Source organism: Pezoporus occidentalis, unplaced genomic scaffold (genome assembly GCF_034315485.1).
Source record: "Pezoporus occidentalis ecotype Australia unplaced genomic scaffold, CSIRO_AGI_Poc_V1 ctg4, whole genome shotgun sequence".
Lineage (NCBI taxonomy): Eukaryota > Metazoa > Chordata > Aves > Psittaciformes > Psittacidae > Pezoporus > Pezoporus occidentalis.
The window spans coordinates 15,342,943-15,357,196 of NW_026915724.1; positions in this window are offsets into that span (position 1 = coordinate 15,342,943).

The following is a 14,254-nucleotide window of genomic DNA, read 5'->3' on the forward strand; positions in this document are numbered from 1 at the left end:
TGGGACAGTGTCGAACGCTTTACACAAGTCCAGGTAGATGACATCAACTCTTCTACCCATGTAGCCCCATCATAGAAGGCCACCAAAATGGTCAGGCAGGATTTCCCCTTAGTGAAGCCATGCTGGCTGTCACCAAGCACCTTGTTGATTTTCATGTGCCTTAGCATGCCTTCCAGGAGAATCTGCTCCAAGATTTTGCCAGGCACAGAGGTGACACTGACTGGTCTGTAATTCCCTGGGTCATCCATTTTCCCCTTCTTGAAAATGGGGGTTATATTTCCCTTTTTCCAGTCCTCGGGAACTTCACCTGACTGCCATGATTTCTCAAATATGATAGCCCGTGGCTTCGCAACTTCATTTGCCAGCTCCTTCAGGACCCGTGGATGGATCTCATCAGGCCCCACGGACTTGTGCATGTTCAGATTTTTAAGATGGTCTTGAATCATTTCTTCTCCTACAGTGGGCGCAAGGTCTTCATTCTCACAGTCCCTGCATCTGCCTTCCAAGACTTGGGTGCTTTGTACAGAGCCTTTGCCAGTGAAGACCGAGGCAAAGAAGTCATTCAGAACCTCAGCCTTCTCCAAATCCTGTGTAGCCAGTTCTCCCGAGAGCTTCCTGAGAGGGCCTACATTCTCCCTAGTCTGTTTTTTATTTGCTATGGACTTGTAGAATCCCTTCCTGCTATCTTTAATACCTCTAGCTAAGTTTAATTCTAACTGGGCCTTGGCTTTTCTAACCTGGTCCCTAGCTTCCCGGACAACATTCCTGTACTTTTCCCATGCCACCTGTCCTTGCTTCCACTTATTATAAGCCTCTTTTTTCAACTGAATTTTCCTCAGGAGCTCCTTATCCATCCAAGGAGGTCTCCTGGCCCTCCTGCTGCACTTCCTTCTGGTTGGGTTGCAACACTCCTGAGCTTGTAGCAGGTGATCCTTGAATATCAACCAACAGTCTTGGGCCCCGCTGCCCTCTAGGGCTGTATCCCGTGGAACCTTCCTAAGCAGGTTCCTGAAGAGGCCAAAGTCTGCTCTTTTGAAGTCCAGGGCAGTGTGCTTGCTGCACACTCTTCTCACTGTCCTGAGGATCTCAAATTCAACCATCTCGTGATCGCTGCAACCAAGGCTGCCCTGAAGCATCACATTTCCAACGAGCCCTTCCCTGTTGGTGAGCACGAGGTCAAGCATGGCACCTCTCCTTGTCGGCTCCTCTATTACTTGCACAAGGAAGTTGTCTTCCACACAATAGAGGAACCTCCTGGATTGCTTGTGCCGGGCTGTACCGTCCTTCCAACAGATGTCAGGGTGGTTGAAGTCACCCATGAGGACAAGGGCCTGTGAGTGTGAGTCTTTTCCTATCTGTCTGTGGAGTGCTTCATCTGCAGGTTCTCCTTGATCAGGCAGTCTGTAACAGATCCCCACAGTAATGTCTCCCATAGCTATATTCCCTTTAACCCTGACCCACAAATTCTCTGTGGACTGCTCACCTGTCCCCAGACAGAGTTCCATACTCTCCAGCCTATCCCTAACAAAGGGCAACTCCCCCTCCCCGCCTGCCAGGCCTGTCTTTTCTAAAGAGCCTGTAACCTTCCATTCCAACACTCCAGTCATAGGAGCCATCCCACCATGTTTCTGTGATGCCTATTATATCATATTCCCGTAGATGTGCACGTATCTCTAATTCCTCTTGTTTGTTCCCCATGCTGTGGTCATTTGTATAGAGGCAAACATAAGGGTGAATTATTTATGATGGGCTCATGACACTTCATAGAATGGTTTGGGTTGGAAAGAACCTTAAGATCATCCAGTTCCAGCCCCCCTGCCATGTGCAGGGATGCCTCACACTAGACCATGAGGCCCAAGGCTCTGTCCAGCCTGGTCTTTAACACTGCCAGGGATGGAGCATTTACCACTTCTTTTGGCAACCTCTTCTAGTGCCTCACCACCCTTACAGTAAATAACTTCTTCATTATATCTAACCTGAACTTCCCCTGTTTTAGTTTGAAGCCATTCCCCCTTGTCCTATCACTACAGTCCCTGACGAAGAGTCCCTCTCCAGCATTCCTATAGGCCCCCTTCAGATACTGGAAGGCTGCTATGAGGTCTGCACGCAGCCTTCTCTTCTCCAGGCTCAACAGCCCCAACTTCCTCAGCCTGTCTTCATACGGGAGGTGCTCCAGTCCTTTTATCATGCTCCTCTGAACTTGCTCCAACATCTCCATGTCCTTTTTATGTTGAGGACACCAGAATTGCAGAGTACTCCAAGTGGGATCTCATGAGAGCAGAGTAATGAGAACAATAACCTGGAATTAGAAGATAAGAAGGCCAAACAGCTGGGATCACTTTCTAGGGAAAGAGGCATTGACAAAATGATTGGAAAAGGTGCACAAGTCCACAGCTTCTGGGGGTGACTCCTGTCAGGTATGAAGGAAAGGTATCCCTTCAAGGGCGATGTTTTATACCACCCAGGCAAGTGGGCCACCATGGAGAAAGGTATCCATTACCTGAAGTAATTAGCTGTGCTGGAGGTGATTTATGATGACCTGGACAAGAAACAGTTACCCAAAGATCCACATGAAGTCAGGTGCACATGACCTGTGGTGGTGGTGGTAAGTTTGTACAGGGCCAGGACTGTCGCCATCTAACTTTGGAAGAGAGGTAAAGTAGCTAAACACCACACAGCTGCTTACTCACTCCTGAGAGATGGGGAGAGAATCAGGAAAAAAGAAAGATGTAAAATTTGTGGGTTGAGGTAAAGACAGTTTAATAGGACAGAAAAGGAAGTAAAATTTATAATGAGAAAATAATTAGAATATACAAGTGATGCACAATGCAAATGCTCACTACCTGCTAACAGATGCCCAGGCAATTCTCCAGCAGGGGTCCCTGGCCAGCTTTCACCCTAGTTTGTATATTGAGAAAAATGCCATGTGGTATGGAATATCCCTGTGATCAGTGGGAGTCAGCTGTCCTGCCTGTGTCCCCTCCCAGTTTCTTGTGAACCCCCCAGTCTACTCACTGGTGGGTTAGGATGAGAAGGTGAAGAGTCCTTGACAAGTTTACACTTGCTAATAGTGTAAATACTGATTAGCAACAACTAAAATATCAATATGTTATAAACATTATTCTCATACTAAATCTAAAATGCAACGCTATACCATTTGCTAGGAAGAGAATTAACTCTCTCCCAGCCAAAACCAGGACACCCATTTAAACCCAAAGTCCCCACAATTTTTAAAAGTCTAAGTCTAAGCCAAGCATTTACCCCTGAAAAGAAAAAATGCGTCACAAAGGAATTAATTTCTTTTGATAGTCATGAAATACATAAAAAGACATGATTTTATTAATGAGCAGCATTTGTTATTTGAGTTAATTAGCTGGACATTTTTGAAGCTTCCTATTATACATTAGATGAAATTTGGCTATAATTTTATGTTGTCTCATTGTGACTGTCCAGATGAGCCAGCCAGTATTATCTTTGGTTGAATGACCATGCAAGAAGTTCTTTATTTTGTTCACAAATAACCAGTTTTAGAGTTAATTCCCTCAACACTTATTATTTTTGTGAACTTCTGCAATATCAGTTTTGTGAATGTTCCTGAAAAAATGTGAGCCAATTCAGATTTGTGTGTGTGTGTGTGTGTTGAGTTCCTCTCCTGGTTCTGATCATTAAATAAAAAAACGTAAAAATTTTGGATATCTGGATTCTAAATTACATAACATCAGAAAATTAAAAGAAAAAAATCTGGAAAATCATTTACTTTGCAGCAGAATTACCTCATTACATTTGGATTGTTTTCTCATTTTTTAATCAAAGAACCAGTAACTAATGGTAACTCAGCATTCATAAGATGAATACATGGTTTCCAAAATAGAATTCTGTGTCAAAATGGAGTAAAAATTATACAGTGTATGATATACCAATTAGAGAATTATTTTTCTTTGATATATCAATCATAAAACACTTAACAAAATGGTGATTAATAAGCGTGAAAAAGTATGATAAATTAAGTAGGGGTGATCAGGTAGTGTAAGTACAGAGGGAATCAGTAGGAAATGCTTGGAGAACAATTTTTTGCATGTACTACCTGAACAATTTTTTGATTATTCAAGAGAGGAGTCAAAGACTGATACTACTAGGCTTAGAAAAGAAAAAATATTTAACTGGGGAGTTGATTTATTGGAAGTAAAGAACAGAACTAACAGAGACTTGTACCACTGTCAGCAGAACTTGCTGAAGCTTTCTTTTGTATTCCCCAGTCACAGAAGTCTGACTACACTGTTCCCCAGATCCAAAGAGTGTTTGCATCCAATCTTGGGTTAACTTTCTTTCTCCCAAAGTTCTTCTAACTTGCTTCAGTTTGAGGTGTCTTAGAGTATAAAAAGTAACCACATGGGTCTAGAAGACATGAGACCACTGGAAGATCTACATCCCTCAGGATGGTGCCTGGAGGCAGGGTGCTCAGGGATGTCTGTTTATTTACCTAAAACAACTATGTTGTTCCTGTGGTCTTTCAAGATGTCCACACTAAATTTGCAGGCTTCCTACATTTCATGTCTTGTTTTACTGATTGCAGAAATTCTGACCTCTTTCTGTTGTCATCAGGATCATTACCAAGGCTTTATGATGAACTGAGATTCCTTTCTCATTCCTTTTCAGCAAACTTTTTGAAAGGCGCTGCATCAGAAAATGTGTGTTAAGCCCACATAAAATGAGAATTATTAATGATACATCCTTAGGTATATATGTGTATCTCTTGTTGATAAGAGATGCTCAGTACAATGCATCACATTAGGAAGTACAATTGGTTCACACTAGTTAATGTAATGAATGTCACAGGGGCCACAAAGTATTGAAAGTTAAGTGGTTGAGGCTTATAAATTGAAGCTGATTAAAACCTCCTTATTGAAAGATTTTTGTAGGAAAAAAGAAAGATTTCTCTTCACAGGGAAATTTTATTTTCCAAAACATGAAAAATACACTTCCTTCAGTTGAAAATCCTCCGTGTTTTTTAACAAAAAATAGAACATACTCATTTTTACTAAAAGTTAAAGCCATTTCATTGAAAACTAAAAGTGTCATTCCCTTCCATTTTTTTTTTCTAAAACTTAAATAATTAGAAATTAGTGAATGCTCATGAAGAGCTGGTCTTTCCTTTATATCTCTGCTTTCTATCTTCCACACCTCTGTGTTCACCAACATGGTGTCATCTAAATGTGAGACCATCTTTTTAATTTCTAACTTTAATTTTGACAGATACTTTGACCATTAGGTTTAGTTTACAGTTCTTCAACCAAGGTAAACTAAACAGAATTGAATATGACAACTCAGAAGCAATGAGCAATACTCGTTTCTATTCCATATTTCAATATTAGTTTGTTTCTAATTCTTTTGCTAGCACTTCAGCCATTTTAGAAAACAAAACCAAAAATGCTTTTGTACAGATTCAGTTTCATAACTACATTCTGAGTGTTTCCTGAGTTAGAAAAAAATTGGGGAGGTCCCCATTTCCATTCTGATTTGTGCTGCCATTATCATGTCTTTAAGCTCAGTGAAGACAGAGGAGCACATATTAAGGGGTATCTGATAACATTTTCATAGGTTTAAGTTTACACCTCCAAGGGGCCCAACTCTAATCAAATGGTTGCAAATATGATGAGACAATGCATGACGTCCCACACTGTAGAACTTCCCAGCTCCCAGGTTCAGACACTGGAAAACACTGAAGTTTTCCAGGCTTCAGACTCCTGGCCATGGGGACAAGGCTGTAATACTGGTCTATGGCCACCACCTCTGGGACTTCTAGGCTCCCTGCCTAGATGTAGACCAAGGTCAAGATACCCTTTTTAGTCCTTTAAACATCATTACTTTAACTACACATTTTTCATAAATTCATAGGATAATTTAGGCTGGAAGGGAGCCGTAGGTATCATTCGAAACAGCTCTCATCATTCAAAGAATGGCCAATAGCATATAATGCATTGTTTTCATGAATAATACCCATTTTAGGCCTCAGCTTTTAAGGACTATAACTATTAGCAATTTTATAAGATTATAAAGATTAGTTGATCTGGTGTATAGTAGTAGAGTTTGGGGGCAGAAGAAACAAGAAAGAGTAATGAAAGCAAATAACAGGAAGACCATTCTTTCAGAAAGCTGTTATAAGTTCTTGTTTCATGTAAAATATTTGCTTCTTAATGAAAACTTGCAGCTATTTCAAAGTATTCTGCAGTCTGGTTTTGCATTTCCCTTTGGTAGAGACCTTACTGTACTGTTGTAATTTAGCCACTAAAACTTCCACACCAGAAAGAGGCCAGGGGCAAAGTTGCTCTGATTTTTACACTATGCCAGCACTGTGCTTTATTACTGCATGCCCTCGGGTCCCTAGGCTGCAACAGATATCAAAGTCAACTTTCCAAACCTATTTTTACAATAATTCAAGCTGGTTTAATGCCTTTTTTTAACATTTTCCATCTGTAGTACTTTTAATGTATGAAGCCAACTATATGTTAAAATGTAAAGTGGTCCAAGTTAATGAAAAAAATAAAGAATACATGCACACATGAGGAGTATAAGCTCTGTGTTATTCCTTGCATTTGTCCTGTGCAGCTGAATATCAATACAGGGGTTTTCAGCTTGTTCAGTAATGTTGTTGGCACTATTTAGTGCATTCCCATGTCTCAGCTTTACTCAAAGTAGATGTAAAAGATGTAAACAATAAGTAAAATTATTGCTAAGGTTACTTTTTCTAAGAGTGGCTGTTATAATAAGAAAAGTGATGCTATAAAAATGATATCTTAGCGTTTCACGTTTATTCTCCCTCAGTGACTTCTTTACCAATTGTGCTCATTTTGCAAGTTGAAACAAGATTCTTCTCACTGCCAGTACTGCAGGTCCACATGGTACTTGGAAAGCAGGCAATGTTATTCTCCTTTCTTTTTCAGTAATAAAGGTTTTCAAATAACAACTGTATCTACCTGTTTGAATAATGGTGAAGGAGGAAAAATACAAGGACTTGGGGTTCTACTTTGCAGGTCAAATAGTGGAAAACAGGTTTTTATAGTTAAACGTATAAAAACAATACAAAACCTGAGGCAGGCTGGGCTGCCATTTTATGTCTTTCTGATGGCGATGCCTTGAGTCCAGCAGCAGGCCTTAAGGTATGGTGAGCATAAGCATTAATGGAACAGTGATTTTGAACAAGCATAACAATGTTTAAAATAATTAAAATTATATTGAATAGTTATCTTACTAATCAGCATCTCTAGCAAGCTGACTGAAAGCTCAAGTGTGGGTCTGGTTCAGAGGATGTCCCCTTCCCTCCAGTTAATAACTGGGAAAGCAGTATATGGAAAACTAAATATTGTTGTAAAGGGACTAAGGCAAGTTTTCTAGACAGGAATCAGGTCTTCTATCCACCATAGTTATAACACTGGAAAAAAAGCCCAAGAGAATCCCAGTGACTTTTGTGGCATAATTTCTAGCAAACTAGTCAGACTCTTAGGGCCCTATTTACCTCTGAGTGTTATAACAGCAACAATTCTAAAGGCAAAAGTAACGAAGGCTTAGAATACTGTGTGTTTTGTTGGTTTCCCTGTGTTCTGGTGGACTTCCATCTTATACATTTAGAAGAACCAAGTGCATCCATAATCAAGGGTATAGATTGTTTTCCGTCATGAATTGCTTTCTACCTTCTTCAGGCAGGCCTGTGGATCTTGGTTTTAATTTCTTGGTCATCAGAGGTCAAATCAGGAGTACTCCACTGTTGTACCTAAAAAACCATATTTTTTTTCCAGCAGATATGCTGCACAGAGAAAGACTGCTAGAACAGAGAAAAAATTAAGATGCCATTAAAATGATGCTTTGTCTTGCTTTACAGTATGTTAGTGTTACCATTTCTTTTAATTTTAGGGTTGCATATTTGAAATGTATATTTATGTTATTAGCTGTTTCTTGATAAAAGATTATGTCTTGCTGTTTCACATAGACAGGACCAGAGCTGCCTGCTTGTATGAATGCAAAAACTTCTGCTAAAACATCTAAAGAAAAAAAATAAAGAAAAAGAAAAAGGCACATTTAGCAGTCATTGCTTTGGGAATTATACATTTTTTATACCTCATAAATTTAACAACAAAATTAAAAAAAAAAAAAATGGCTTTACAAAATAGAAAATTTAAAACAGTTTAAAATACCTGACATTTAATTAAAAAAAAAACACCACCAAATCTAACAACTTGCTTCCTTTGGTTTACTTGGAGTCTTAAGAAAACATTATTTCTGCTACCTATTTGCAAGGTAACCTACTGTTTGTTAAGCAGCCAGGATCAGTTTACAAACCTTTAGCTAAAACAATCATTAAACAGAATAAATTAATGGCATATTATGTGCTGCTTCTGGTAATCCAGTTAAGACAAAAGCAATACATATCTAACAAATATTTTTCAAAGTTTCACTGAACTGTCATTGGAGTAACTGCAATATTGATCATTCTCTCTTTTCTTCTGCACTAAAAGGCTATATTTATATGGCTCTAATCTCTATCAAAAGAATAATCAGTAATCTTTATTTTATCTGAGCTTTTAGCGCATTCAAAGCACAGCTCCTTAGAGTTCAGATTTTACAAATGGCACTTGGAATGGCATACATTGATTCAGTGCAAACTACCTAAATATATGCATTTCTTCAACTACAGAAATTGCCCCAGTATCTTCCACATGTGACTCCAAAATAGTATGTGCTCAAATACTTTGTTAAATGTGTTTCTTAGAGAGAGGTGTTAAAGCCTTTTCTGGGCCAAACTCTCATTATCACCCAAAGATCTTCTACATGTTCATTTACATACATACCACCTCAGCAAAATTCCCAGGGCTTAACTTCTCTCTTATTTACTTTCTCCCATCCCATCCTCTCCACTCAGCTCTAAAACCAGCTTGCTCTTTAAATTTCAGTGCATGAAACACCTTGCCCTGTCATAGACATTGGTGCAATTCACATGATGTGCACCTGAATAAGCAAGAAACAAACTATGTTTACAGTGAATGCATTTTACTTCAGTGTTCAGCCTTGGGCACCAGCAAGTTACCCTCAGAATCTCCTCCAGCTTGCCTTTTCCTCTATTATTTCCTTCCCCCCCCCCCCCCGGCAGAAACCTCTTTACTATTGCTTTTTCATTCTTTGCAGATGCCTTTCTTTCTTTCTAATGTACAGTTCACCCACCACAAATAGCTGTTCTAATTGCAAATTAGGTAGGCAAACACTGACTTGTAGCCATACATAGACCACCCAAATTAGCTGTAGCTCTAATCACATTTCACCTTTCCTGCCTGAAATGAACAGCAACCAAAACTGGATGCTATTAAAGTTCTGCAAAACATATTAAAGGAAAATTCACCAATAAAGTTTCACCATGTTTTTCTAAGCTGTATTTATCTGGTTTATATTACTGGAATTTATGATGCCTGTGCAGTGCTGGATCTTTGCCCCCTACTTTCATTTGTTTTCCCTATAGCTGAAAAGCTAGCCTAGGTTTAACAAAAAACATAATAGCTATAATAAATAAAAAGACAAAATCAGATGCAGTGCAAAATATTTGAGCCAAGCAGCGCAGCTAGAAACTCAACCTAGAGGTGCTGTTCATTCACTTTATGTGTAATGCTGAATAAGCTGGAAGCTGTTCTCAGCATCCTTTGTTTAAAAGCTTAGTACCAGAGAAAAGATTTCAGCCAAGCAGCGTCCCACAGCAAATGTAAAAGTAATTTCATTCCTTTTTCATTTCCTCAGATTACAGGCAGTCAAGAATCATAAAATGACAGATAATCTATTCTTGGATTCACTGAAATGGGTGAATCAGTTCAGATTAAACAAGAAACAGCACAAATCCGTGACTGAAACTTCAGCCAAACAAATTTAGACAGTCTAGGATACAAAGAAGTTTACTTAACTTTGTATTATTCTTTCTAGCTCATCATTTTGTCATTTCTAATGAAATCAGACTTTGAAATACTAAAATAACAGGAAAAAAGAAGTATTTTTGTGCTTTTTCCAGAATCTAGAAGCTATTTGTAGACATACACCTAAGTAGGACATTTTTTCCCATCTGGCTGCATTTGGAAAGCAAACGAATTCACAATAGGAAATTATAAGAAATAATTTAAAAAAATATTTTAAATTGCATTCTGGAGCAGGTATGTAAATTAGCCCTTTGTAAATGAGCTTGATAAAGTACTGATAGATGCATCCATGCCTCCTTCCTTGCTAGAACTGATGTTAAATGCTCCGTATTTAAATTCTGCTTTTTACAAAAGAGCTATTGTTTGAGTGTCAAACAATTCATTCTATTTAGCTTTGAATACCATATATTATATATTACAATCTAATAAATCACAAAATCCAGACAGACAAAGCAGAGTAGTTCAGTGTGTAGGACTGCCAATTTGCAAATGTTTTGGACATGTCTGATCTTCTGCTACTAGGTAACTACTTCTGTTACTATGTTCCTGTGTGCTGCTGGATGGGTTTTTTTCCAAATGCCTCAGGATTAATTTGCTATCAAAATGGATGACAAGTATTCACACACCAAATAATGATATTTTAAATTCATAATTTATCATGTTATGTGATGTCATAAATTAAATAAAGCTATATTAATTCTGAGTGAAAACATCCTTTCAGTGAATAGCAATCTGTTCCCACATGACTGCTTTTCAGACAAAGGGTGAGAGCGCGTGAAATACTTCCCCCATAAGAAAAAAGTGTTTCCAAAACCTGGTGAGGGAGTTTGCAGGAAGAAATGTCTGGAATGATAAACTGAATGTAATCACTGCTGAAACAAAAAAGGAGCACAGCAGATTAAAGTGTTTGTTTAAAGTGTAGAAATAAATCTGACGTCACTTTTCAGTCTCCTTAATTCAAACAAGATAATATTTGTTGCCAACAAGTTTTGCTCCAGTGGGGATGGGATAAAAATTGAGGGCCAGACTGAACATCATTTTCTCTCATGGAAAACCTGTGGATGAAATAATGTGTGAAAACTGACATAGAGAAATATTCCACAAAATCCATCTTATTCGTGCTAGTTCTTTTACTGCAGTCAGAGGGACAAGAAGCAGGGTAAACTAAACAAAATTACAACAGAATGAACACATCTCAAGCTACTTCTTTAACCTGACATATCCAGAAACCTTAACCCATAGGCCTTTTAGCATTTGTTGAAAACATAAAAAGGCACATCAGATTTCCCATTTACAAAATTAATTTTTATTCTAAGAAAAAAGCAATAGACTAGAAAAAGCTAGGTTTGCCAATAGCTGAAATTTATATCTGATGGGAAAGAGAGATTTAAATGAAAGGCACGAAGACAGATCTACCAGATGTTCATTAGATCCCAGCATAGCTGATATCTTTTCAACAGTTCTTTCCATTACAGCAACTCTGAGTAGCTTCTTGCATCAGGTAAGCTCTATGCAGACCTTTCTGTGCTTCTGTAAAGGGGTCTTTCTCTCCATATCCTTGGAGTTTGAGCTCTGCTTCTGCTCCCTGCTGCATGGTGCTTCCCTGTACCTCTCAGGATCTTCAAGGAGGTACTTCCACTAACAAGTCTGTTACTCTTGGGTTTCTTCTTTGTAACCCCATCTTGCCTTCCACGATTTGAAGAGAGTATCTCCTTTTCTTTTTTTCTAATTCAGGGCATGAATGCATAAAGTTACTGAGTTGTAGCACTTGAACAAACTTTCTTTGGGATAAAAACAAAAGTTCTCCATAAATGCACGGAGTTCCATACACCAAAGGACATTCAACCCACAGAACTAGACTAGAGTTTATACAAAGCAATTCCCTGCAATGCAAGCAGCATGGCTGCTAGGTCCTCAGTGCCAACTGTTTAACTGCTATCCAGGGCCACGCTACTTACTTAGAGAGACAGGCCTTCCTCTTCTCTGGTGATAAAAAGCAGCCTACTACCCTATATTCACATGAGGTTTCAGCCTGTCTCAAAATATTCAGTAAAAATTGGTCAGGTAACCTTCCTCCCAGCTGTACTGATATACTGAGTGCAGTATATTGCATTTAACTAGGAAACTGAACAAAAATTAAGCAGTTCTAATGAATTCCAGCACATGCTGCACTTATGAATACGACAGTGCCTTGGAGAGCTTCACTGTTGGCTAGAGGATTCCTTGGGCAGGTGGAAGTTCTGGCTCAGATCATTCTCTTCAGTTTGCTTTCCCTCCCCTTGCTGGCTGTCTTCTTTCTCCTCAGAGAACATATACTACATCAGATGTTGTGGGAGAGAGTATAAAGCATTCTTTTCTTCATTCCAGGAGATAGCTAGGAAGTTGGAACTGAGCTGCTTGATTGTCATTGGATTTGGATCATTATGAGTATACCCAAAAGAAGCACTAAAGAAAAATTTCTAAAAGAATTTAAGGTACCCCTAAATTTTGAAGGGCTGAATGGAGATGTGAATGCCAATGAAACAAAAAAGGACATTTAAACACCTTGTTATTCATCTACATAGTACAAGGGCCAGATATATATTCATCAAGTTAATGATTTCTACATCCGCATATTTTGGTTCAGCATGGTACAAAGACACAACCTAAATACTGAACATAATGCCATCCTGCTAATGCACATCCCTGACTGTAAACAGTACCTATTGAGCCAGACACTAGTTTTAGAAAAAAACAGAAATGCAACCTTCCGGATCAAATTCAATCTTCTCTAGTCTGGATATTATAATCATAATCTCTATGAAGCATAGGCACACTTCACATATTCTTTGTGAATACAGCCTTCAGCATTTGCATTGGTTTTCCATCTTGAAACAGAGAACTGTAAATGTACAGGATGTTACAGATGAAGGTAGATCAATATATTCCATTTTTCCAGCTAAAGTGGAGTCAAACTGGTCCCTCTCACTTGAAAATGATTTTTAGTTCTTCTTTTGACATGCTAAGTACCATTAATGTAAATGTAATTAGAATATTTCTGATGGTAGGATTGTTTTTAACTTAGCAGGAAGAGGTAAAACATGATCTGAAGGTTCAAACTCTTACAAGGTGCAGAAAACAGCATTCTACAGGAGAAGCAAGGTGGTGCAGTTCATAACTGTAGGTCCCCAGTAACATTTGTAGCAAAAGTTTTTATATTGTACTTAAAAAAACGAAAACAGAAAAACCACGAGCAAAAATGCGGGATGCATGAATGCATGCTTGCTGTCCTGGGTTCAGCAGTAGCAGTCATGTTTTTCCTTCGTGGTAGCTGGTGCAGTGCTGTGTTGCCTGACGGGGTTTAAACCACCCAGTCAAGTTGCCTGACTGGGTTTAAACCACGACACTTGCTTAAGGCAGCTGAATTCTGCCCGAAGAACTGAATCCCAACTCTGATTTTGTCTGTCAACTCCTGTGTTAGATAAGTCTCTGTCCTGGGTTCAGCCAGACAGAGCAGTCATTTTTCTCCTTCTTAGTAGCTGGTGCAGTGCTGTGTTTTTGACTTTCAGCCTGGGAACAACGCTGATAACACCAACATTTTCAGTTGCTGCTTAGTAATGTTTAGTCTGAAGAAGGACTTTTTGAGTCTCATGCTCTGCCAGGGAGGAGGGGAAGCCAGGAGGAAGCAGAGACAGGACACCTGACCCAAACTGACCAAAGAGGTATTCCATACCACAGCACGTCATGCCCAGTATATAAACTGGGGGCAGTTACCCGGAAGGGTTAGATCACTGCTGGGATCGAACTGGATAAAGGTTGGTGGCTGGTGAGCAGTTGTATTCTCTTCCCTTGCTATTTCCCTTACCATTATTATTACTGGTGGTAGCAGTAACGGTTTTGTGTTATACCTTAGTTACTGGGCTGGTTTTATCTCAATCTGTGGGAGATACATTCTTTCAATTTTTCTCCCCATCCCTCCGGGATCTTGGGGAGGAAGAGGTGGGGGAGTGAGCGAATGGCTGTGTGGTTTCTGGGTTTAAACCACGTCAGTCACTTACTTATATTATGCTTTTCACAAATGGCTGTATCCTAATTTCTTATTTTCTGGATAACCATTTTGAGAATCTAGGTTCTGTTTTATAGAGATCCCGAATAACTACATCTGTAAGTAATGCTGTGGGAAACATATATAGAAGATGCTTTAAGCATGCTAACGGCTTTGAAAAAAATCAATGGTTTTGTGTTCCAACTTTTGAAAGTTTAAGCTGCAGCTTCTTTGTACACTTCTTACTCATATACAAAAGGCAACTATCTTCTTACATTACATA